A 24,886-nucleotide genomic window follows, 5' to 3' on the forward strand; every position below is an offset into this window, starting at 1 on the left:
TCGAACTTAGGGCCCAGACTTCCTGAATAGACCCTTTAACACCTCCTAACAAAGTGGGAATCAAGCTGAATCACTGCTTTATGATAAAAGCCACACCCAGAGAAAGGCCCTGTTTACACCCACTTTAACAAAGCTTAAAACCAAGCCCTAACGAGATTCTTAGAGGAGACAGTTTTGAGATTGGATCTCACCAATTTACAGGGACTTGGAAAACAGATAAACAGAAATTATACAGTCTCAAGAACAGAGATCTAAAAAGAGTCAAGAAAAAATGAACAAACCCCCTTGAACTTATGGACCAATACTACACAGTTCAATATATATGCATTGGAGCTCCAAAAGAAAAAACATTATAATGAGGCAATAAATATTTTTGAAAAATGATTGAAAAACTTTCACTTACAGTTCCAAGAAGGTCAGAGAGCAGTTAGCAAGATAAATACCAAGAAAACTGCATATAGGCATATCAGAGTCACACAGAGAGTCACAGATATCAGAGTCCAAATTAGAACGTCTTGAAAGGAGCCGTAGAAAAAAGATGCATTCATTACAGAAGAACAATAATATATATGAAGGCAGAGTTCTCATCGGAAACAATGAAGACCAGGAGCGGTAGCATCTTTAAGGTGCTAAAAAGAAATTAAAAAGTTATCCATCTTGAATTATATATCCAGTAAAATTGTCTTCCAAAAAATATGGCAAAATAAAGATATTTTCAGGCAAGTGAAAGCTGAGGAAACTCATTTCAAACAGACGGCACTACAGGATGTTTTTCAGGCTGGATGGAAGTGATACAAGATGGAAATTTCAATTTACAGGAAGGAGAGAATGGCAAGTGGAAATGGAAAATCACTGTGTAAATGCAAAGACCAATTTTTTAATTCTCTTCTAATTTTCTTAAAAAGAATTTAATGCTTTGCATAAGGCAACGTTTATGATGCATGTACATGTAAAAACATGGCAATAGAGCATAAAGGTAAAGGACAAGGGAGGTGAACTAAATGGAAATATACTTTCCCATTTGTGAAGTATGACATGTGACATGTGAAGTTTGAAATGTCAGTTGTGAAGTGGGATTATGAAGTAGGAAACTCCTAAGGTTAGAAGTGGAATGTTTATAAGTAGAATCATGCTGTTGTAAGGCTATAACATTTGTGAAATATGAGGTGGGAAATGTCAGGTGTGAAGTGGGGTTTATGAAGTAGGAAGCTCCTATGATTAGAAGTGAAAATTGAAGTGACACAATATTGATGCTAAATAGGCATTGTTAAAATAATAATAAGGAGAAATATCGTTAGACTTACAGCAACCAGCCAAAAATAATGAATCGAGTTATATCTATGGAAAGATAATATAAATATATAGCTACAAATAAAAATATATCTTTGTCAAGTATTTCTTACAGTGGATCATGAAGATGGCATTTTTTCTAATAATAAAAGTGATACGTTGATACTATAGAAGTTTAGAAACTTACAGTTTAAAGAAGCAATAATTCTACCACCCTGAGAATTTCCTTTATTCCAATATTATATATGTGCCTGTATGTATGTATATGTATATATACATATATAATTTTTTCTTGTATATTTAGTCCAATAAGTATATATAATTTTTATTCTATTTTTATATTTATGTCATAAATAATATTTTGTCTCAAATATCTTTGTAAACATGAATTTTAATGATTTATTATATGTAATCACTACGTTGGACAGTTTCCCTTTAGCTGGAGCACTGTTATGAAAAATATCACTAAAATATTATTTTATTTAAATATTTACTGCATCTCTGCCAGTGAATTATTTCTTAAGGGAATATATGCCAGTGACCTCATTTTAGGGTTTTAGGTAGACAGAGTCTCTCTGTCTTAAAGATTTAAAAAATAAATTTGTTGTGTCAGTTGTTTGAAAAGCAGAAGTGGATAGAGCTGAGGCAATACTAAATGGTGAATGGTCTCATAAGCTGTAACTGAGCACCCAATCCAGTGAATAATAACTGTGGTAAGTAAACCCAAGACTGTGGTCTAAGTACAGGCAAGAATACAGGAGGGTGATGTCTGTGAGTGGAGCCAGTATGGAGTAGGGTGATAACACCTTTGCCTCCCATTCATTGCCATCATCACTTGGGAGAAGGTAAGGCCTCATTGAGGAGGGTTATATTAATTAACATTTCAACCTGTGCAGCAGTTTAGTGTTCCTAAGGTGAGGGATAGTCTATTGGCAATGAACCTAAAAGGAGAAGTCAGTGTCAGGCTTGAGGGGAAAATAGAGATTATTTTGTGAGACAAGGCAGTTATGACTGGCTTTATATGTGCACAGTATAATCTTCCTTAGCACGAGTGTCACCAAGTGGGTTAAAAACTGCATTTATGGGGCAGTGGGAATTTACTGAGGCATGAAGAGACATTGGGATCATAGGGTCATGAAGTTTATAATCTGTAACAGATATGTCTGCAACTGTCTTCTCTAGGGCCTCTTCAGTGCAATATAGGGTGGTGGTTGATATTAGTAGGGCAGGGGAGGAGGTGCAGTTTATGTCTTAAAGCTGAGAAACAGGGCAGGCACCTCAGAAAATAACCAAATTCACCAAGGCAATTAAATATGCAAGCCTTTGTGAACAGATCTTGCCATTCTTTGATAGAGCTGAAGCCAGATTTAGAATTTGTTGGAGACAATATACTTGTGTTTTTCATTCCAGGAAGAGCATATGATATTGGGATAGTAAGCATTATATCTTAAAATGGCTCATTAATTTGGAAGGATATACTTGATGCCATGTAAGAGAGAGAAGTGCTTCCTAATGATCAGTTGCTTCTGTATGATGAAAACTGACTAGTTTTTAAATATTTTTATTTAAATACTTTAAAAATATTTTTAAATTTTTAAGAAATATTTTAAAATTTTAAAATATTTTTATTTGAACAGATATTAAATTTATATGGTTCAAAATTCAAAATGTACAAAAGAATATTTACTGAAAAACTGTCTTCCATCCCTATTTACCAGATAAACAGTTCCTCTCTCAGAGCCTAAATATTTTCAGTTTCTCATGCATTTTCCAGTGATAAACATATGTATACAAGTTATATAAAAGTGTCCTTTTTAACACAAATGAAATGGTAGTATTCTTTACATACAGTTTGGTACTTTGCTTTTCCGTTGGTGTTATTTTTTAAAATACCTTGGAGATCTTTCCATATCAGTACATCATGAGATTTGTCATACTGTTTTATTCAGGGCTGAATTGTGATTTTTGTGAGCCCTAGGTTCTTTTGCCTTCTTTGACCCCTTTCTCCATAAATAATAGTAATACTAACAGTAATGGTAATAGTAATAATAATAATGTTCTATTTTATGACTGTGTTGGTATAAAGATGAATATAATCAAGGTTGGGTTCATTATTATTTATTATTATTATATTTATTTTTTCTGATTTTAAAAGAAATTTAAATTAGCACATTTTCATGGGTCCCTAAAAGTACTGGTGAGCCTTAGGCACTATGTCTATTGTGACTAACTGAAAGATAAATCAGCTCTGGCTGATTTTATTATTACAAAGTTTTCCATAATAAGGACATTATTTTAATCAAGTCCTTGTTGATGAACAGTTAGGTTGTTTCCAAACTTTTTGATTTTTTTTTAATAGTAAGGAGTTTAAAAACTGTAAGCTAAACAGAAAGATGCAGCCAAACATAATAAGTATTTACATACTAATTTAGAATGCTACTACCTTGTAAACTAAAATTATTATTTTATTTTATTTTCCTGCATTTTTTAGCTGGCAGTAAACCAAATAGTCACCAAGTGCTAGTGGGGCATGTGAAATAGCACTTTTTGTTTCTCTGTCATGATTTTTATTTTCTTTTTCTTTCTACATACACCATCCCCTTCTCTTTGCCTCCTCCTCCTTTGATTCAGATTAATATTACTATTCTCTTTACAGTTCTTCCTTCTTTCCTATTGGTTCTTTAAGTTTGTCCTAAAGGCTTATTTATATTTAAACACTTTGGTAGAATTCAACGGTGAGGAAATGGCCAGTATTGTTAATATTTGAAATGTGCCTGCATAGAATTTCCCTGGGCTGAATTCATTGATAAATAGCCTAACACAAAAATTAATTCATATGCTGTGAAATGTCTTATAAACTAAATGATCAAATTGTCTTATATCCTTGATTCTCACAAGTTTATTAACTGTATTATGTCTTTCTCTTTATCCCATCCTTTATGCCTATCTCTTGACAAAATCATTTCTTAGGTATATATATTGGCTATCTTAGCATTAACATGAAACTCTTACAGCATACTTAGCTGGCTCAGTATGGCTTCTCTCAGTGAGATATTTTCCCAATTAATTTTATGTTTGTAGATCAGCGGTTAAACCTAAATGAGGCTGGGGGTGGGTAGGTAAATGCATATATAATCAACTAGGGATTGATGGTCCTGTCTAAAAGTAGATGTCATTTACTTTTAGTCAGTTTTCATCATACAAGACAAGAAAGCATAAGTTGATTTTTTTCTCAAAATAAACCATAAATTCATATATTTATGTGACATCACTTTTTAATTAGCAAGTAAAATAAATAAAAATATCAAAAAAACACTGTGCAGTCAACACTGCACACCAAATCAAATATATGTGTAAGCTGTAGAACTCATTGGTCGGCAGTATGAAACTTTTGTGTAAACTCTTCAAGGACAGGAATTTTTCACTGCCTTTGTATTTAACAAGTATGCCTGCATGTGGTTGGTGTTCAGTAAATATAGGTTAATATACAGAATGAATAAAAAGTAAGATTTCTAATTTTGAATAGTAGTAATAATGTTTCTTTTATTCATATACCACAGCTCTCTAGATAGAAAGATATAGTGAAAATTCTTCAGGTTAATCAAATTCCATTACTTGAAGGAAAAAAAATTAACACTAAATAGATTTTCATATATCTGTAGAGTCTTAGAATTCTTACATACTATATAGAAGTAAATGTAATCCTCTAAATTTTGTTGAAGAGAAGAGGAATGTCTAGAGAGGTTCTATAAATTTTTTAGTGGACAAAAATACTGAAGGCATGACTAAGCTTAAACCTCCTGATTTTTAAAATTGGGCCCTTTTGTACCACACAATGTTTTCTACTCTGTCACTAGTGCTATCCGTCAGCAAACAGTTGGATAATAAAAGGACTTACTTCCTACATCTATAAGGCGTTTAGATTTTTAAAAATTGAACCTTTTGTTAGTAAGGAAAAAAGTTTAAAATTAAAAGTAACTGTTTTTTCTTATTCTAAATGGAGTTAATATAACTACCAGATTTATGCAGCAAAGATCGATTTTATGAGTACGATACCATTAAAAATTATTTAAGCCATAATGAAATTTGTAACTGGTCTGAAAACTAGTTTTGCCATGGTTAATCATTCACAGTAGTGAATGATTCTTCCTGTTATATCAAGTAAACCCATCTAATTTAAAGTTGAAAATGATGTAGCATATCCATAACGCTCATCTCAAAGGATGACAAGAATCATTGAGCAAATATGTAAATCTGCAGCTTAAAAAAATTAGGAATTTTCCTTTAAAAATCATCATCAGATATATTTGCTATATAAATATTTTGTTGCAGTCCTAACAAGGATTCCTTATTATGCTAATAAAGATACCCAAGTAATTAATTAATTATTTATTAATCTTATAATTAAATACCCTAGTAAGGATATGCTAATCAGGCTTCCATGCTCATGATCACTACCAGCAATCAGCATAGGCATACTAAGAAGCGGAATATGGGAGATAGTCAAAGAAGTATTTCCTTCCCATGAACGCTATTGCAATTTCCAATTTTGATTTTGTAGGAAGGGTACAGTAAAATAAAACTATGATGGCAACCTACCTGTAACCTCAGGAATGCCCCAGAGTGTGTATAAATCTGCTGAGTGGGTCCTAAAGGTGGGGGAGGAGGAGATTAGCCTGTGCCTAAAACTTCTAAATGGAACCAGGTGGTACATCCACCCACCTTGGCATATCAAATAAATGATCACAAGCCACAAGCTCATGATGTAGCTCAGATATTTATCCAGCATCACTCTCCTGCTTATGCACTCTACTTATTCATTTACTTCTTGGCATACTTCTTGGTTTGGTTTTACTTATGTTTCTTTTGAAGACATTTACCCTACACTTGGCCTGCATCCTGGCTTAGTGCACTGCAGCTTCAAGAAAAACCTCTGAAAAATTATAGAATATGTATAGAACTATTAATTAAAATTTTCATACATCTTATTGGGTCTGTGCGAGAAAACTTCACTAAATTAGGTAAAGGCAGTTAAGGGAAGTAGAAACTAGGAATTCCATTATTTAATATCTGCACTGTTCCTATGTTTTTTAAACAAACAACTCTGTTTGGTGTGCATCACTGGAGGATACTAATAAATATAGCAGTTCTAAAAACATACACTGAACATCGTGTCACGTGAAAACTACATATTCTCTCACAACAGAAGAAACAATGATGAAAAGCCAATTCTGTACTTTAAAGTCAAGACAAATACAGCAGAGGGAAAAGAAAGGAAAACAAGTATCCAAGAATGATGTCAATCTCTGATGATGCTTTAATTATTATCTTGCTTATCACCAGGGGAAAAATACTTTCCATTCCTGGATATATCAGACCTTATTGATGAGAACTTTTAAAATAGATTTTATGCTTTAGTGTGATTCATTCATTCATTCATCCTTTGAATTTATCAAACCTGTATGAGCACTGCATGAACATCTTCAGTACCTCCTCTTTGGAAGATGCTTCACACTCACACTTCCATGGTCACTGGGCAGTCTGACCCCACTTTTGATCCACATCTGGCAAGTTCTAGGTGGGCACCTGACCCAAGGTAGGCCATTCATAATTCATTACAATGAATTTGGAACTGGCACTAAGATTGGTCTCATACCTGGGAATGTTTATTGAATGGTTAAAATGTAAAATCTCAGCCAAGCTTTCTGCGATGTGAGCTAGGGTGTAGCCAAAGCTGATATGAATATTGAAAAAAAAGTGACATGATAGGAACAAACAAGATGAGGAGTGGATAGTGACTGTAAGTTTGTTTGCTTTTGTAGGTTTGTTTGCTTTTGTTCATTTTGTTGTTTTGTTGTTTTTATTTTGAAACCTTAGCTTAACTTGAAGCTGCATTTACTCTCACATTCTTGTATGCATCTCATTTAAACAATTTATCTTTCAATGTAAAACTCTTAAGAGCAGAGAATTTTAGAAACACAAAAATCTCACTCATACAATACTGTCCCGTTTTGTTAAACGTATTTTGTGAGGGCAATATTTTTGTGTAAAATTATCTAAAACTCTGATTTGTCAATACATAATACAACTCAAACCCTCAAATTAGATAGTTCTGTAACACATCCTATCTAATATATTTCTAAATAATTTTAAACTGTGCAAAAAAATCGATTCATATATTTAAGAGCAACTTTCTTTGAACTTTAAACAGATGTATTTCAGAAAAATATTTAATTAGATGTCCTTAAGGAGAAAGGTAGAAAAAGAGGATAGTTGAAGGCAAGGAGCAGAAAAAAAAAACAAAAACATTTCAAGTTTCTAACCCACTAAGTTTAAATTCAGTAAAATGGTTTGCTTTAACTGGAGAGTTTTCATTATCATTTTTGGACTGCCTTCTATGAAAGCAAGATTCTCAGCAGTGTAATGCTACATACCTACATGTTAGGCTTCCATGTAAGAATGACTTACGTGCAGAATTCCTCTTTGAAAAATGGAAGTTGTATAGACTGTAGCTTTGAAGCTTCTGCCTCACATAGCTTAGAAACATAAAAAGTACATCATTAGGCAGTGGGGCAGTAGTCACATCTAAAATATTTAATTATTATTAACAATTTTAAAACTTTTAGCTATAAACTATAATATGCAGTGTTAAAGTGCAACACACAAATCTATATCATATGATCTGAAACTATCAATTACATAAATCAATTTATGGTTTAGCATTATTAGAATTATGTGATCTAATAGAACAAAAAACTATTATCCTATATCTCCAAGGTGGTTTAATAAACTCTCAGTATAAGTTGTTCCAGGAGTAATCCTCATAAAAAATTCTCCGAAGCAATTATTTTATTGGGTTTATGTAATGCAGACAAATCAAAAGATAATAGCTCAAACTCTCCTTTGATTATTACAACGTTTAACATTATATTTCACTGGAACCTGTTAAGAAATGATGTATTCAAGGTTTTATTTTTCAAGTGCTAAGAAAATTAAGAATATTTATAGAAAAACTTTAAGGTCACTACAGAGGTTACTGATTTTATTTATAATTTCCAAGTTTTCAGGTCAGAACAGTAACTTCCAATGTGAGTTTTTCAGCATTCTAGGATTTTTCTGCTTAATTGGAGTGCCCCAAAGTTTCAAGCAGTTTTCTTTTAAAAAATCAATTTTAATTCATTTAAATTAAATTAAAATTATTTTTACTGAATTGTTCATGCTGTTTTTACTGCTTAAATAACTTTATTTAAAAAGTGAAAAACAGTTACCAGAAACATATTAATGTACATTTTATAAATTAAGCATGTGTATAAATATCAACAGTAGAACAGTTGTTCTCTTAGAGAATGAGGCCCATCGCATAAGCATCACTTGGGGATGTGTTAGAAGTGAAAATTCTCAGGTACCAGTCCAAGCTATTGAGTCAGAAACTTTGGGCTGGACCCAGGAATCTGAGATTTTCCAAGCCCACTATGTGATTTGGAAGCATACTGTGTTTTAAGAACCACTACAGGAGGGTATTGCTACTAGGAAAAGATTAAAACAGATTAACAATTGGTTGTTTTCTGTAAGTTGAATCTTCCGATTGTAAAACTAGTTTCAGTCTTGGCTACACATTAGAACTGGGGAACTTTAAGAAATTCTCATGCCAGGGCCACAACTAAAACCAAGTAAGTGAGATTCTCTGGGGTTTGGGACTCAGGCATATTTTGTAAAGCACCCCAGGTTATTATAATGTGCAGTCAAATTTGAGAACCACTACATTTTGGAGTAAGCTCTTGTAAGAGTAGTGCCCTGCGAGAGCTATAAAGATATTTCCTAAATATTAATGCCACCTTTTGAGGGTGCTTAAATGCTGAGATATCACAGGTACCCTCTGCCTTGGGCATTCTGCATCCTTCAAACCATCTGGAATGGCCAAAGTTAATGCATCCCTAGATTTTTCTCCACCTCCCAGAATTTACTGGAAGAAAAAAAACAACAACAGAAATTGAAGATCACAGCTATAAAAGAAAAATAACACACTATGACCTAGACAAACCAGAATTAATAGAGCAGGTAGTTCAATAATTTAAAATAAACATAATAAATATCCTCAGAAAACAGAGAATGTTGGTAGCATGAAGGAGGAACAAGAAATTATAAAGAAGAATCAAGCAGAAATACTAAGTATTAAAAAAAAGAACTCTTGCCTCATTCTCTCTTTCCCATCACTGCCTATATTCCTCTGGAAAGTTATAATGAATCAGTTTTAGTTCTACCGTATTTAGAAATTGCCTTCCTCCCTCCCTCCCCCCTCCCTCTCTCCTTCCCTCCCTTCCTTCCCTCTTTCTATTTCCAATTTTGATGTTTGCTTTGTAGACACTAATAGATTTAATTAAATTAATTATTCACCATTGCTTCTTATATATCTGTCCAATGTAATGCACAAAAAAGAAAAGACAATATCTAATAGGCAGTATCTCTGCCCTTTAATCCTAGATGGCAATAGCAACCCCTCCCTCTGTATTGACAATAAAGAATGTCTTTGGAGATTGTCAGATGTCCCATGGGGGACAAAATCATCCCCAGTTGAGAACCACTGGTAAACAATATTCTGGCTTCTCTCACCATAGAATAATTTTGCCTGTTGCTAAATATCACATGATTGGAATTAGATGGTATGCATTTTGGTCTATCTTATCTAATCAACCCATCACTGTCCTAGAGTGTAGATCTATTTGTGCTGTTAGAGTGGATGTTTTAACCATAGTTCTGAGATTGATCTCTATTGTTGTGTTTGGCTGAATTTTGTTTTTTTTATAAATGCAGCTTTCCATTGTATGAATATACTACAACTTATTTAACCCATTCTCTTATTGATGGGCATTTGGTTTCTAAATTTGACTATTATGAATAAAGCTAATGTGACCATTTTTGTACATGTCATTCTGTGGATATGCATTCGTTTCTGTTGATGTTCTGTTGATGTTGCTGTTCATTAAATCTAAGAACTTCTATTATGAAAAGACACCACTGAGAGAGTGAAAAGGCACTCTGAGAGGAGATATTTCAATTCATATTTTCATCAAGGAACTCATATCTAAATATATAGAGAGAGCGCCTATAGATCTATAAGGAAAAGACAATCAAACTGGAAAAATGAGTAAAAAACTTGAACAAGTTCTTCACAAAAGAGAATATGCAATAAATGTATGAAAGGGAGCTCAATCCAATAGCCATAAAAGATATGTAAGTTAAAACAGTAATTGGATAACCCTACACAGCTACCAAAATGGCTAAACTTAGAGACTGACATTACAAAGTATTGGGAAGAATATAAAAAAAAAACCTGGATCTTTCACATTGCTTACTCTATGAGACATTCTCACTATGAAATATACAAAATGCTCTGACATATGTTTGGGTTGTTCTTAATATTTTGTCATTAGAAACAATACAGTAATATTCTTGTGCTTTCGTCTTTGCACTTCATTTGAGAATTGGTTCTAGATTTCTAGAAGAATCTGTTTCACTGTGACTTTGTAGGACTTTTTAATATATCATGGATATTAACTCTTTGCGGTACGCAGGCCTCTCACTGTTGTGGCCTCTCCCGTTGTGGAGCACAGGCTCCGGACACGCAGGCTCAGTGGCCATGGCTCACGGGCCCAGCCTCAACGCGGCATGTGGGATCCTCCTGGACCGCGGCACAAACCCGTGTCCCCTCCATTGGCAGGTGGACTCTCAACCACTGCGCCACCAGGGAAGCCCCTATGGATATTAACTCTTTAATGTTATATATGTTGAAAATATTTTTCTTCTTATATCACTTCTTTTAACTTTGTTTTAAGCTCTGGTAATATATAGAACTTTAAAATTTTACTGTCATATCTATCACATTTCTTTTATGACATGTTCATATCTTGGTTAGAAAAGTGTTTTATCTCAGGAATATTCAAAAATATTTTTCTAATACTATATTTTACATAAAATTCTTATTTGTTAAATCATTTATAGTTTATTTTTCATTATGATATACGGCCGGAATGATCCTCATATTATTATTATTATTATTTTTATTTTTTTGCGGTACGCGGGCCTCTCACTGTTGTGGCCTCTCCCGTTGCGGAGCACAGGCTCCGGACGTGCAGGCTCAGCAGCCATGGCTCACGGGTCCAGCTGCTCCGCGGCATGTGGGATCCTCCTGGACCGCGGCACGAACCCGTGTCCCCTGCATCGGCAGGCGGACTCTCAACCACTGCACCACCAGGGAAGCCCCATCCTCATATTATTTATTCCCTGTTGAAACGAAATTTTCTCTTTTCCACATACTAATTCCCCATATATGTATGTGCCCTTTTCTTAACTCCTCAGTTACTTTTTTCATCCGTTTGTCCATTATTGCATAATATCACATTTATTTTTATTTTCTTCCTTTTCAAAAATTTCCTGGCTATTCTTGAGCATTTGCTCATCCAGATAAGCTGTTGAATAAATTTGTTTTTCTCCCCCTAACCCCATAAAAACCCTCTGAGAATTTGATTGAGTTTGGCATTTACTCTGAGTCATTTTATATTTTTATGATATGGAATCTTCTCATCTAAAAGTACAGTATGTATTTCCCTTAACTTTTATATTTGTAACAAAAGATTTACAGTTATTTTCAGAGATCTTACACATTTCTTGTTTGGTTTATTCCTATGTCTTTTATAGTTTTTGCTGCTATTATGGATTTCAATTATTTTCTTACTTTCAAAACAATTTTTTGATAGTTTATGAAAAAGACATTAATTTCAGTATATTGATATTGGGCCTGCCACTAGTTACTAAGCTCCCCTAGAATATCTCATAGCATTTTTTTCTTAGTGTAATTTTATTTTTCCAATTTAGTATTATATTTTTGGAAATAATGAAATTTGCCTCATTTTAAAAAAGTTTTAATTCTTATTTATTTCAGTTGAAATATTGCTTCAATCATGAACGCCAGTGCAATGCCAAACTCTGGAATTCTCCTGATGTTAATGGATGTCATTGCTTCTGTCTTTTCCTTTTCTTTTCTTTTTTTCACTTAAATGATATTGGTTCTAGTGTACTACATATAAGTACACAGAGTTTTGCATTTGTTTTCTGGGTATGGGTTTATCATGATAAGTAAGTTTCCTTCAAGTGCAAAATTACTAAATGCTAAATCTTAACTAGTATGGTCAATTCTTTCTGCCATTCCATTCAGTGCATACATTCTCTGAAATTAGCTTTATGAGGGAAGATAGGAATCTCTCTATTCAGATGAATTCAGTTCCTGTTTGCCTCTCATTGTGGAAGACTTTTCTAAGATAAATTTTTGTTCTGGTGTTTAAGCGTATGTATTTTTCAATGACCAGGGCCCCTAAATGCAAAGCAAATATTTACTAAGCTATAATCTGCTGTACATACTGAGATATAGTATTGACAAGGTTTACAAACACAAAGAAACATGTTGTTATGAGCATTTTAAGGGGGTCTTCAGGGTAATTTCAAATATTAAAAAACAGATTTTTACCTTAGAGACTGAGTTCAGAACCTAATCCTCTTGTAAAATGCAAAGCCACTGCACCTTTGTGAATCAAATGAGTCTATGATTTTTTTTTTTTTGCTATGTTTGTTAGCATTAGGTGTCAGAGTTCAAATAGATTTCTAAAATACATTGGAGAGCAATTATTTTTTATTTATGTTCTTAAATATTTTAAATAACTTGGAATAAGTCAAGGTAGATCATTTGTTAACTTTTCCATTTATTTTATATAATTTGGTTTATTTACCTTTTCTACGGTTTTCAATCAGCTCTGGTAGTTTATGTTACTATATATTTCTTATATAACTATTTCTAAATTTAACATCCTAATACAATTTTATTCCCATATATTTTTTAATCTTATTCATATCTGTCATTATGTCCCTGTTATAATTGATAGTGTTTACTTTTCATTTCTCTTTGATTTTTTTCTTTGCTCACTAAGAGTTTGTCTATTTTGTTGGTCATTTCAGAATTCCAGCTCTTAGTCTTATTAACCGTGCTTTTAAAAAAAATGTGGTAAAAATACTTAACTTGAGATTTTTCATTTTAACAAATTTTAAGTGTACAATACACTGTTGTTGACTATAGGTACAGTGTTGTGCACAGCTCTCTAACATTTATTCATCTCGCTTAACTGAAACTTTGTACCTATTGATTAATTACTCCCTATTTCCTACTCCTCTCAGCTCCTGGTAACCATCATTCCAATCTTTGATTTTATGCATTTGACTATTTTAGGTACCTCATGTAAGTAGAATCATGAAATATTTATCTATGTCTGGCTTATTTCACTTAGCATAATTTCCTCAAAGTCCATCAATGTCATCACAAATTGCAGAATTTCCTTCTTCTTTTATATTTTAAAGTTGAGTAGTATCCCATTGTGTGTATAATACCACATTTTCTTTACCCATTCATCTGTCCATGGACATTTAGTTTGTTTCCATACCTTACCTGTTGTGAATAGTGCTGTAATGAATATGGGGGTGCTATTATCTCTTTGATATCAATTCTTTTGGACATATATACAGATGTGGGGGTGCTAGATCATATGGTAGCTCTATTTTTTAATTTTTAGGAACTTCATACTGTTTTCCATAGTGACTGCACCACTTTGCATTCCCACCAACAGTGTACAAGGGTTCCCATTGTTCCATATGCTCACCAGCACTTGTCTTTTTTTTTTTTTGATAATAGCTATCCTGACAGATGTAAGGTGATATCTCACTGTGATTTTGACTTGCATTTCCCTGATGATTTCTCATATATCTGTTGGCCATTTGTATGCTATCTTCTTTGGAGAAATGTCTATTCAAGTCTTTAGCCCATTTTTAAATTGAATTATTAGTTTTGTGGTTATTGAGTTATAGGGGTTCCTTATATATTTGGGAGGTTAACCCCTCTCAGATAAATGATTTGAAAATATTTTCTCCCAATCAGTAGGTACCTTTTCACTCCCTTGATTGTTTGCTTTGCAATGCAGAGATTTTTATGTTTGATGTAGTCAAAGTCCCAAAGTCATTTTTTTGCAGAATTAGAAAAAAACAATTCTACAATTCATATGGAACCACAAAAGACTATGAATAACCAAATTGATCCTGAGAAATAGCAAGGCTGTAGGTATCCGAGTTCCTGATTTCAAAATATATTATCAAGCTACAGTAATCAAAACAGTATGGTACTGGCATTAGAAACAGATTTATAGACCAATAGAACAGAATAGAGAATCAAGAAGTAAATCCATGCATATATGGTCACTTGATCTTTGACAGGAGCACCAAGAATACACAAGGAGGGAAGGGTAGTCTCGTCAACAAATGGTTTGGGGAAAAATGGGTATTCGCATGTAAAAGAATGAAATTGGACCCTTATTTTACATGATATGCAAAAATCAACTCAAAATGGATTAAATATTTAAAACCTGAAAATGTAACACTTCTTGAAGAAAATGTAGGGGAAAAGCTTCATGACATTGATCTTGGCAATGATTTTACGGTATGACATCAAAAGGACAGGCAACAAAAATGAAAATAAACAAGTGGACTACACATTAACTTTTTTGAGGGGTTTTACTTTTAAAATCCACCTTAATGTCATCCACCTAAATTCATCCAATGTATTTTATTGCTTTTTATCTACCTTCTTAAGGGCATAATTCATTTATTTTCAACATCTCTTTCTAATTAAATGAGTTACTGTGCACATTTTTTACTACATTGAGCTTTGGCTGAATCCTATAGGTATTCCATATAAAGTTTTCATCAATATTAATTTCAAGCAGATTTTTTAAAATTTAGTTTTCTCTTTTAGGAAAATTTATTTAGAGGATTGATTTTTTAAAATTCTCTGTTTTATATTAATTTTAAAAATATGTTTTATTATATACATTGAAATAAGGGAATGTTGACTTTATAGTTATTACTTGGAAATTTTGAGATTTTTTTTGTGGCAAAAGACATAACTGATTTTATAAATAATATTTGTCAATTTTAAAAGAATATATATTCAGGGTATGATATAGAATTCTAGGGATATTAAGGATGATACTTAAATTTCTTGTATCATTTGTCTCCTCAGCCTATTGAATTCTGAGGTAAATAAGTTATTGTCTCCTAACATGAATTCTTTTTGGATGGAGGGAGGAAGGGTGACAAACAGTCATTGTTTCTAATACTTTTGCTTTGTATATTTTGCTGCTATATTAAAAGAATTTATGTTTGTAATTGTTTATAATATTGTAGCTTTTCCCATTTTGAAAGCTTCACATTTGTTCCATTACTGCAAAATAAAATTTTTTTCTTGAGTACTGTGTCATCTAATATAAAACTGCCATCTTACAATATTTTTTGTTTACATTTATCTGTTATATTTTTGCCTATGTATTTATTTATTTGCTCATTTTTTGTTTTTCTAGTATAAATTACATTTACGTAGGTTTATTGATACTTTCCTCTTTTTCTTTAATAATATATAAAAGTTTAAAAATCTTATTTACACTTATTTTAATAACCTTTTATTTGTATTATTTATCCTAGTTGATTTTACATTTCATGTTTATTAGGCTTTCTTATGGGTTCTTGTCTTTTATTAATTTTGCTAAAATAAAACATCTTTTCATTTTTCCCTTTCATGATTTGAATGTTTTTGTGTCAAATTTGTATTTTCCTTGTGGTGTCCTTAATTTTTAGAAAACATAAATAGCTATAGATTTTGAGAAGTGTGATGCATTTCTGATCTCCCATCCTTTGTGTATAATCTGTTTTTCTATATCTAAAAATTTTTAAGATCAATTTCACGTTATATGTGTTCTGAAATGTTACTGTATGGTACAATGGTGGGATTTTTGTGTATGTCATTGTCACATTGTAATTTATTAAAAAGGTAGTTATTACGATTATTCTCACTTTTATAGTCTTCCCAGGATCTCAAAACTTCATATATGAATGTTGAAAATTTCTCTTATTATCCCACTGTAGCCGTGAAACAATGATTTCAGTCTGAGCTTTCATGTGCAAGAAGTTCTAGATGACAGGGTCTACAGGGGAAAAAGAGGAGAGTTGTGAAAATGAATACCTTACTCATGCCCTTGAAAACCCGTCAGTTTATTTTGGGAGATAGGCACGTAACTGACCTATTCAAATCCAAACGTATCAGTGATGAATAGTGATGAGCTGGATTTCTAGTCAGGAAAGAAAATAAGGACAGAAGGAAGAACATGAGCAAAAGAATAAGGGAAGGTGTGAAAGTGACTGGCATATTCACATACCAAACAATGATGGAGTGAATGCAAAGCCAAAAAGGCATGGAACTGAGTGGCAAGGGGTACAACTAGAAATAATAATAGATACGTGAATGAGAGGATTGGGAGTATGGGCTTTATCCGGTCTGCAGTTAAAATAATTTAAAGATTTTGTTCAAGGAACTAATATGAAAAGGTTTATGTTAACGAATGATAATTCAGGAAGTGAGTAAAAGATGATTTAGAGAGAGCTGAGATAAGAAAGTGTTGAGCAAGTGGTACTAGAAGAGAAAATGGAAGCAGGGAGTTTATTTAAACACAGTTTTGGTACCCATTTATCAAAAACCGTAAACAAGTTGAAGGTGGGTATTGTTAGAGATGGAGTGGTCAGAGCAGTCTCTTAGATTTCAAGTATGAGTGATTGGTGGATGCTGAAGTCATTACCTGAGTTTTAAACAAAGTGGAAAGACAGGTTTCATTGTATATAAAATTTGTTTGCGGAAGCAGTGGAATTTAGCAGTTAGATAGACTTGAATTATAATCACTGTACTTACCTTTACTGGTTTTTTTTTGACATTGTGCATGTTACTTAACCTGATTGTTAGTTTTATTCATGGTAAAACATGTAGAGTAATTCCTCTCAAGGGGTTTTTATGGAGATTAAAACAGCTAACATATGTGAAATGGATTACTATTTCTATCATAATATTATTATTACTATTATTACTGTTACTATTTTTGTGAATAATATACTTGAATTTTCTATTGGAGAACTATATAGATGTTCAGAATTCGGTAGGTGAATTAAAATGAACTTTGCACTCAGGAGAAAGTTTAATATTGGAGAAATAATTTTTGTAGTTGCTATCATGGAAGGGACTGTAGACAGACCATAACAGGAACAAAGATATTGTTCATCTCTGGGGAAGGGAGCAGATGAAAAACTAATGCTAAACCAGCCAGGTAAATAATAGTGATAAGAAGGAAAATCAAAATAGTACTGGCAGTTAAGCTAAAAGAAGACAGAATGTCCAATAAGACAGATATGACAAAGAAAACAAGGCAGGTGAAAAATAAAGTCTATTTGATCATCCAGAGGTCAATTTCATAGAGTTTCTCTGGAGTGCTAGAGGAAAAGAAATAGCAGTGCAGTGGATTCAAGACACTGGAAGGCATAAGCATGAAAAAAGTGGGTAGAGATTGTTCTTGAGAGTCTATATCAGAAGAGGAGGAAGAATGGAAACTGAAAAACACGAATTATTTCCTCCATTTTCTGAGTGGAAAGGACTGACCATGTTTGAAGGCCAAGGTGAGGGTGACAGTCAAGAGGCAGGTTAGGGATTCAAGGAGAGTGGTAAAGGTATAGTAAAAACCTGAGGAGAATGAGAAAGGAAGTCAATAAGAAAATGTTGATTTACCTCATTTATATAAATGATTATGTAGTTATATGCTCAAGCCAAGAAAGAAAAAGGTTTGTAACCGATAATTTGAATAAAATCTTAACACATGGTTTTGCATCTTATATTTCCTGTAGTCCCTACTAGTGTGTCCTGTTATAAGATGTATACATCTTTCTGAGGCTCTCATAATTGTGAACAAAAACCATAGAATACTCTTGGATTTTTAGATTTTGTTTTAGCTGCTTCTCTCTTATCATTTCTTATGCCTCACCCATCCTATATCTGACTATCCATGTTTCTAAACCATGCACATTTCACAAAGGTTATATTTTTATTTTCTGCTACAGGCATATATTCTGTAGAATATGTTATAATTCAAATGCAACCTTTGGGAAAAAAGGAATCAGTAACTCCTGTAGGTCACAGAAACAGGTTAGAGAACAGTCAGTGTAATTATCTGTTTTCTGCTGCTCAATACTGACAGAGTGGGCTAAATAACAATTACTGTCCTTGAGAACATTGGTCTTGTCAAATGCAGCATCTAAAAAAGAAAAAACATAGACAAAAATCAGTGTTTTCCTTGGTTTGTTTATTCAGCGGCCAATAGTTACGATACAGGATTAATTTTATTTTTGCGGTTCTTTTACCAAGTACAATAAAAATCCCAGTGAATAAACATAGATAATAGATATTCATTAAGTACAGTGATGTTTGTGGAAGCTTCACTTAATTCTAGATAAGCAAAATTATTGTACCATATAGTATTAGGAGAGATCTAAACTGTGATTGTATTGTTGGACATTTTTATTATGATTTTGTCCTCGCTGGTCCCTACTGCAAACAACAGAGCTAATTTGGATGGTATAAAACTGCATTTACCAATATTGAGCTATAATGATGTAACAATTTTCGATTCAGTGGTCGTGTCATATTTGGTCAATAGCCAGCAATTGCCATTAGTGAGAATTGAAGCACCTACACAAAGTGCCAGGTCAGTAAGAGAAACAAATCAAAGGAAGATGAAGTGATCCATAATGAGCAGGGAAAAATCAGTAAGATAAAAAAAGAGCCTATCTCTTAAAATGAATAAAGAAACTGGCTGATGTTTGAACTACATTTATGCCATGTAGTCACTCTGAGCAGTAAAGCTTAGCACAAAAATACTTCTTGCTTGCTGTAGTTCTCCCTGATTGTGATCCTATTCTAAAACTGTATATAGTGATTGTACCTGGTAATACATTGAAAAAATGTTACATTTATGCCATGTAGTCACTCTGAGCAGTAAAGCTTAGCACAAAAATACTTCTTGCTTGCTGTAGTTCTCCCTGATTGTGATCCTATTCTAAAACTGTATATAGTGATTGTACCTGGTAATACATTGAAAAAATGTATGTCTTATTAAAAAATCATGTTTAAAGAAGCAAACTTAAAATAAGGTCTACACTATGCAAAACCCTCTCTCTATAATAGTAAGCCACACACCTGATTGTCATCCTAGACATATCACTCCTAGTAGCTTAATTCAGATTGACTAAAGAGCAGCATGTGAATAGTGTGTAGGTTGGCCTTGAGGCTAACTTAATTCAATGTTTTGTCTTGAAGCATGTAGAAAACTTCTCAGGAAAACATCAAAGAGGAATTCATGAGTCCTTGAAAAGCTAAACTATTTCATGGATCCTAGGAGGATAAATGGAAACTTTGACAAGAATGGAGAATGTGGTACTTCAAAGGTGTAAGTACAATTGCTTTGCTACTCTGTTCAGCTTCTCCTGTTAAGAAAACTGCCTCAGCTTCTGATTAACAGTAAGCTTTTCTAGTAAATCCATTGCTTTAACTGGAGAATACACCAAAGCAAGGGAATTCAGGATTTTACGGGGGCATTCAGTACATCACTTCACTGCTCGAATACACTATTGCTTTATGTCTCCCATGGATGAGACAAAATCAGGAGGATATTCAGTGCCTCTAAAATCAAAAGGCAAGGGGCATCTTTTCTAATCATGGAGCTTCTGGGAAGGATAACGAAAGAGTGGGTTTTCATCTTCCTCTACTACCCAGATGACTTTATTAACTCAAATCTTTGGATTCCAAGTCAAGAGCTCTGTGGTAACCAGCCTTAAAAATTGCCCCTGATGCCTCCTGATATCCAACCCCTTTCTGTTAAATGACTAGGGTTAGGTTATTTGATGAATCAGATATGGCAGAAGTGATGGGATATCACTTCTGAGCTTAAGTTATAAGACAGCTTCCAATTTGGATTCTCTCTCTCTCTCTCTCTCTCTCTCCCCCCGTCTCCCTCTCCCTCTCCCTCTCCCTCTCACCCCCGCCCCCACTTCCCTCCCTCCCTCTCCCTCTCTCTCTTTCTCTCCCCTTTTCTGTCTCTATCTTATCGCCTGATTTGGGGGAAGATTTATGGAGAGTCCCTCATGGTGAGGAACTGAAACCTCTTACTAATATACTAATAGCCATGTGACTGAGCTTGGAAAGAGATTCTCCAGGCCCCATGAATCCATAGAGATGCAGACCAGCCAGCCAACAGCTTGACTGCAACCTCGAGAGAGACTCTGAGCCAAAAACACATGGCTAAGGATTCCTGACCCTCAGAAACTATGACATAATAAGTTTTTTGTCTTAAGGCACTAAATTTTGCAGCAATAGATAGTGTAGGCTCTTTCCGTCTACACTGGGACACAACCTTTTCATTTGTGAAATGATTTTTTTAAAAAATAAGTGATGTCAAAAATTCTTTCACTTTATGAATGTCACTGATTGAGTGGAGCCACACCCTTTCAGTAACCATGATCCAGGAGATTTAAAAGAAAAGGTTCTCTTCTTGTTTTCAGAATTTTAGTTGTCTTATTTATTTAGTTCATGGTGTCTGGCACACATGGCAGGCACTAAAGTTAGGGAATATCTCTATAAAAATTGTAAAGGTCTACATTCTGCAATTATGCATATTTATTATCATTCTTCGAGTAATTCTTCTTGCACTAGTCCATATGTATAAGTTGAAGATAATAATAGTACTGGTTTGTTGGAGAGATAAAATGAGTAAATATATATAAATTACTTCAGTGTCTGAAATTTTTGTAATTACTATACATGTGCCCCTTCCTGTGTTATCTCCTTCTCTTCATCCTGACAAATAGGGATATTATTAAAGAGACCTCGACCTGTAACTGTGATCCTCACTTCTAATCCAGAGTATATTGGCCAAGAATGTGTTCCCCTGAATGCCTATCATGATCTTGCTTCTTAAGATATTCAGCTGAACACGCAAGATTTTGGGCCTGTCCTTTGGCCAAGATCAATTTGGAAAATATTCAAATTTAAATATAGCCTACCTATTAACTAAGATCATTTAAAAAGCATTTTAACCACAAAAAGGAAATGTCAATAATTGTCAGTCCTTTTATGAGAAAAGGAAGCACTGGTTGATTTAAGGTGTACAGTGTCGATTAACCCAAAAGAGTGATAGAAAAGAAACATTAGCAAACTAGATTTGAATGCAGACTCTGCCATGTAAGAAAGAAGTCCAGAATATACCTTCAGTACACATTTTGGCTTAATATATATCCTTTTTTAAAAAAATAGATTTTTCTTATTGTAAAAATTACTTTAACAGTACTTTAACATTACAATAATTTAATCAGAAAGAATTAAGGAAGTAAAGTTATAAAGGAACTAAAGTCTTACAAATCCCTATATTGAACTTGGAAATAATCTTCCTACTGCTTGGTCTGTACATATGTTATATTTCATCCAATCTAAGGTACCATCAATTGTAGGATGCTCCATTATGGTATGATCCATTAAGAAAGAAAAAAGTATACACTGCCAATTAAAACTATGATAAAATGCTTGCCTATGACATATTGTTTTTATTTTTGTGTATTGAAAGGGCTTGTTTAGACATTTTAGCAAATACTTTAATCATATATCACACTTGTACATGCAGAAGAAAGAAAATATGAGCAAAACAAATTGGTTAAGATACTCCTAAACTGTCTTACATGAAATTGTATCTTTTATTTTTTTTGTCTCAGAGTGGTCAATGTACATGTTTTTCCACATTATATCTGCTGCAACTTCAAAAGTATAGATTATGCAGTGTTTCTTAAAACTTTTCTATTATCTTCTCTGAGATTTTCTTTTAAGCTACTGACACTCATTCTGCAAAATTTGATGCACATACACAGGCAATTGTAAATAAGTCAGTTTTGCTATCTCATCAAAAAAATAACAAGATCCATTCTAATATCAGAGATTTTAGGACAAAAAAATAATGAATCAATTAGTGTCCAGTCAGGAAACAGAACTAATGCCAAGAAATTCAGTAGAAAGAATTTAATACAGAACTGACCAAGATGGCAGAGTAGAAGGACGTGCTGTCACTCCCTCTTGTGAGAACACCAGAATCACAGCTAGCTGCTGGACAGTCATCGACAGGAAGACCCTAGAACTTGCCAAAAAAGATACCCCACATCCAAAGACAAAGGAGAAGCCACAGTGAGACGGTAGGAGGGGCACAATCACAGTAAAATCAAATCCCATAACTGCTGGGTGTGTGACGCACAGACTGGAGAACACTTATACCACAGAAGTCCACCCACTGGAGTGAAGGTTCTGAGCCCCACGTCAGGCTTCCAAACATGGGGGTCCAGCAATGGGAGGAGGAATTCCTAGAGAATCAGACTTTGAAGGCTAGTGGGATTTGATTGCAGGACTTTGACAGGACTGGGGGAAACAGAGACTCCACTCTTGGAAGGCACACACAAAGTAGTGTGTGCATTGGGACCCAGGGGAAGGAGCAGTGACCCCAGGGGAGACTGAACCAGACCTACCTGCTAGTGTTGGAGGGTCTTCTAGAGAGGCAGGGGGTGGCTGTGGCTCACAGTGGGGACAAGGACACTGACAGCAAAAATTCTGGAAAGTACTCCTTGGCATGAGCCCTCCCAGAGTCTGCCATCAGCCCCACCAAAGAGCCCTGGTAGGCTCCAGTATTGGGTTGCCTCAGGCCAAAAAACCAACAGGAAGGGAACCCAGGCCCACCCTCTTACATAGCCTCATCCACCAGAGGGCAGACAGCAGAAACAAGAAGAACTACAGTCCTGCAGCCTGTGGAACAAAAACCACATTCAGAGAAAGACAAGATGAAAAGGCAGAGGGCTACATACCAGATGAAGGAACCAGATAAAAACCCCAGAAAAACAACTAAATGAAGTAGAGATAGGCAACCTTCCAGAAAAAGAATTCAGAATAATGATAGTGAAGATGATCCAGGACCTCAGAAAAAGAATGGAGGCAAAATTCGAGAAGATGCAAGAAATGTTTAACAAAGACCTAGAAGAATTAAAGAACAAACAAACAGATGAACAATACAATGACTGAAATGAAAACTAGACTAGAAGGAATCAATAGCAGAATAACTGAGGCAGAAGAACGGATAAGTGACCTGGAAGAGAGAATGGTGGAATTCACTGCTGTGGAACAGAATAAAGAGAAAAGAAAGAAAAGAAATGAAGACAGCCTAAGAGACCTATGGGACAACATTAAAAGCAACAACATTCGCATTATAGGGGTCCCAGACAAGAAGGAGCATAGAGAGAGAAAGGACCAGAGAAAATCTTTGAAGAGATTATAATCGAAAACTTCCGTAACATGTGAAAGGAAATAACCACCCAAGTCCAGGAAGTGCAGGGAGTCCCATACAGGATAAACCCAAGGAGAAACAGGCCGAGACACATAGTAATCAAATTGGCAAAAATTAAGGACAAAGAAAAATTATTGAAAGCAGCAAGGGAAAAACGACAAATAACATACAAGGGAACTCCCATAAGGTAAACAGCTAATTTCTCAGCAGAAACTCTACAAGCCAGAAGGGAGTGGCATGATATACTTAAAGTGATAAAAGGGAAGAACCTACAACCAAGATTACTCTACCCGGCAAGGATCTCATTCAGATTCTATGGGGAAATCAAAAGCTTTACAGATAAGCAAAAGCTAAGAGAATTCAGCACCACCAAACCAGCTCTACAACAAATGCTAAAAGAACTTCTCTAAGTGGGAAATAGAAGAGAAAAGGCCCTAAAAAAACAAACCCAAAACAATTAAGAAAATGGTCATAGGAGCATACATGTCAATAATTACCTTAAACATGAATGGATTAAATGCTCCAACCAAAAGACACAGTCTTGCTGAATGGATACAAAAACAAGACCCATATATATGCCATCTACAAGAGACCCACTTCAGACCTAGGGACACATACAGACTGAAAGTGAGGGGATGGAAAAAGATATTCCATGCAAATGGAAATCAAAAGAAAGCTGGAGTAGCAATGCTCATACTAGATAAAATAGACTTTAAAATAAAGAATGTTACAAGAGACAAGGACACTGCATAATGATCAAGGGATCAATCCAAGAAGAAGATATAACAATTATAAGTATATATGCACCAAATATAGGAGCACCCCAATAGATAAGGCAAGTGCTAACAGCTATAAAAGAGGAAATCGACAGTAACACAATAATATTGGGGGACTTTAACACCTCACTTACACCAATGGACAGATCATCCAAAATGAAAATAGGAAAACAGAAGCTTTAAGTGACACAATAGACAAGATAGATTTAATTGATATTTATAGGACATTCCATCCAGAAACAGCAGATGACACTTTCTTAAGTGGGCATGGAACATTCTCCAGGATAGATCACATCTTGGGTCAAAAATCAAGCCTCAGTAAATTTAAGAAAATTGAAATCATATCAAGCTTCTTTTCTGACCACAATGCTATGAGATTGGAAATGAATTACAGAGGAAAAAACGTAAAAAACACAAACACGTGGAGGCTAAACAATATGTTACTCAATAACCAAGAGATCACTGAAGAAATCAAAGAGGAAATCAAAAAAT

At 34.1% G+C, this 24,886-nt stretch overlaps 1 long non-coding RNA gene across 1 annotated transcript in view; it reads left to right on the plus strand.

The window, feature by feature from the left end:
- Positions 1-24,886, plus strand: part of LOC309960520 — a 53,396-nt gene that overhangs the window by 4,008 nt on the left and 24,502 nt on the right. Inside the window, exon 3 of the long non-coding RNA XR_014326134.1 lies at positions 19,568-19,697. This is a non-coding gene — a long non-coding RNA (uncharacterized lncRNA). The remainder of the gene's footprint in view (positions 1-19,567; positions 19,698-24,886) is intronic.

The sequence above is a fragment of the Leucopleurus acutus genome (genome assembly GCF_964270905.1).
Source record: "Leucopleurus acutus genome assembly, chromosome: 3".
Classification (NCBI taxonomy): domain Eukaryota; kingdom Metazoa; phylum Chordata; class Mammalia; order Artiodactyla; family Delphinidae; genus Leucopleurus; species Leucopleurus acutus.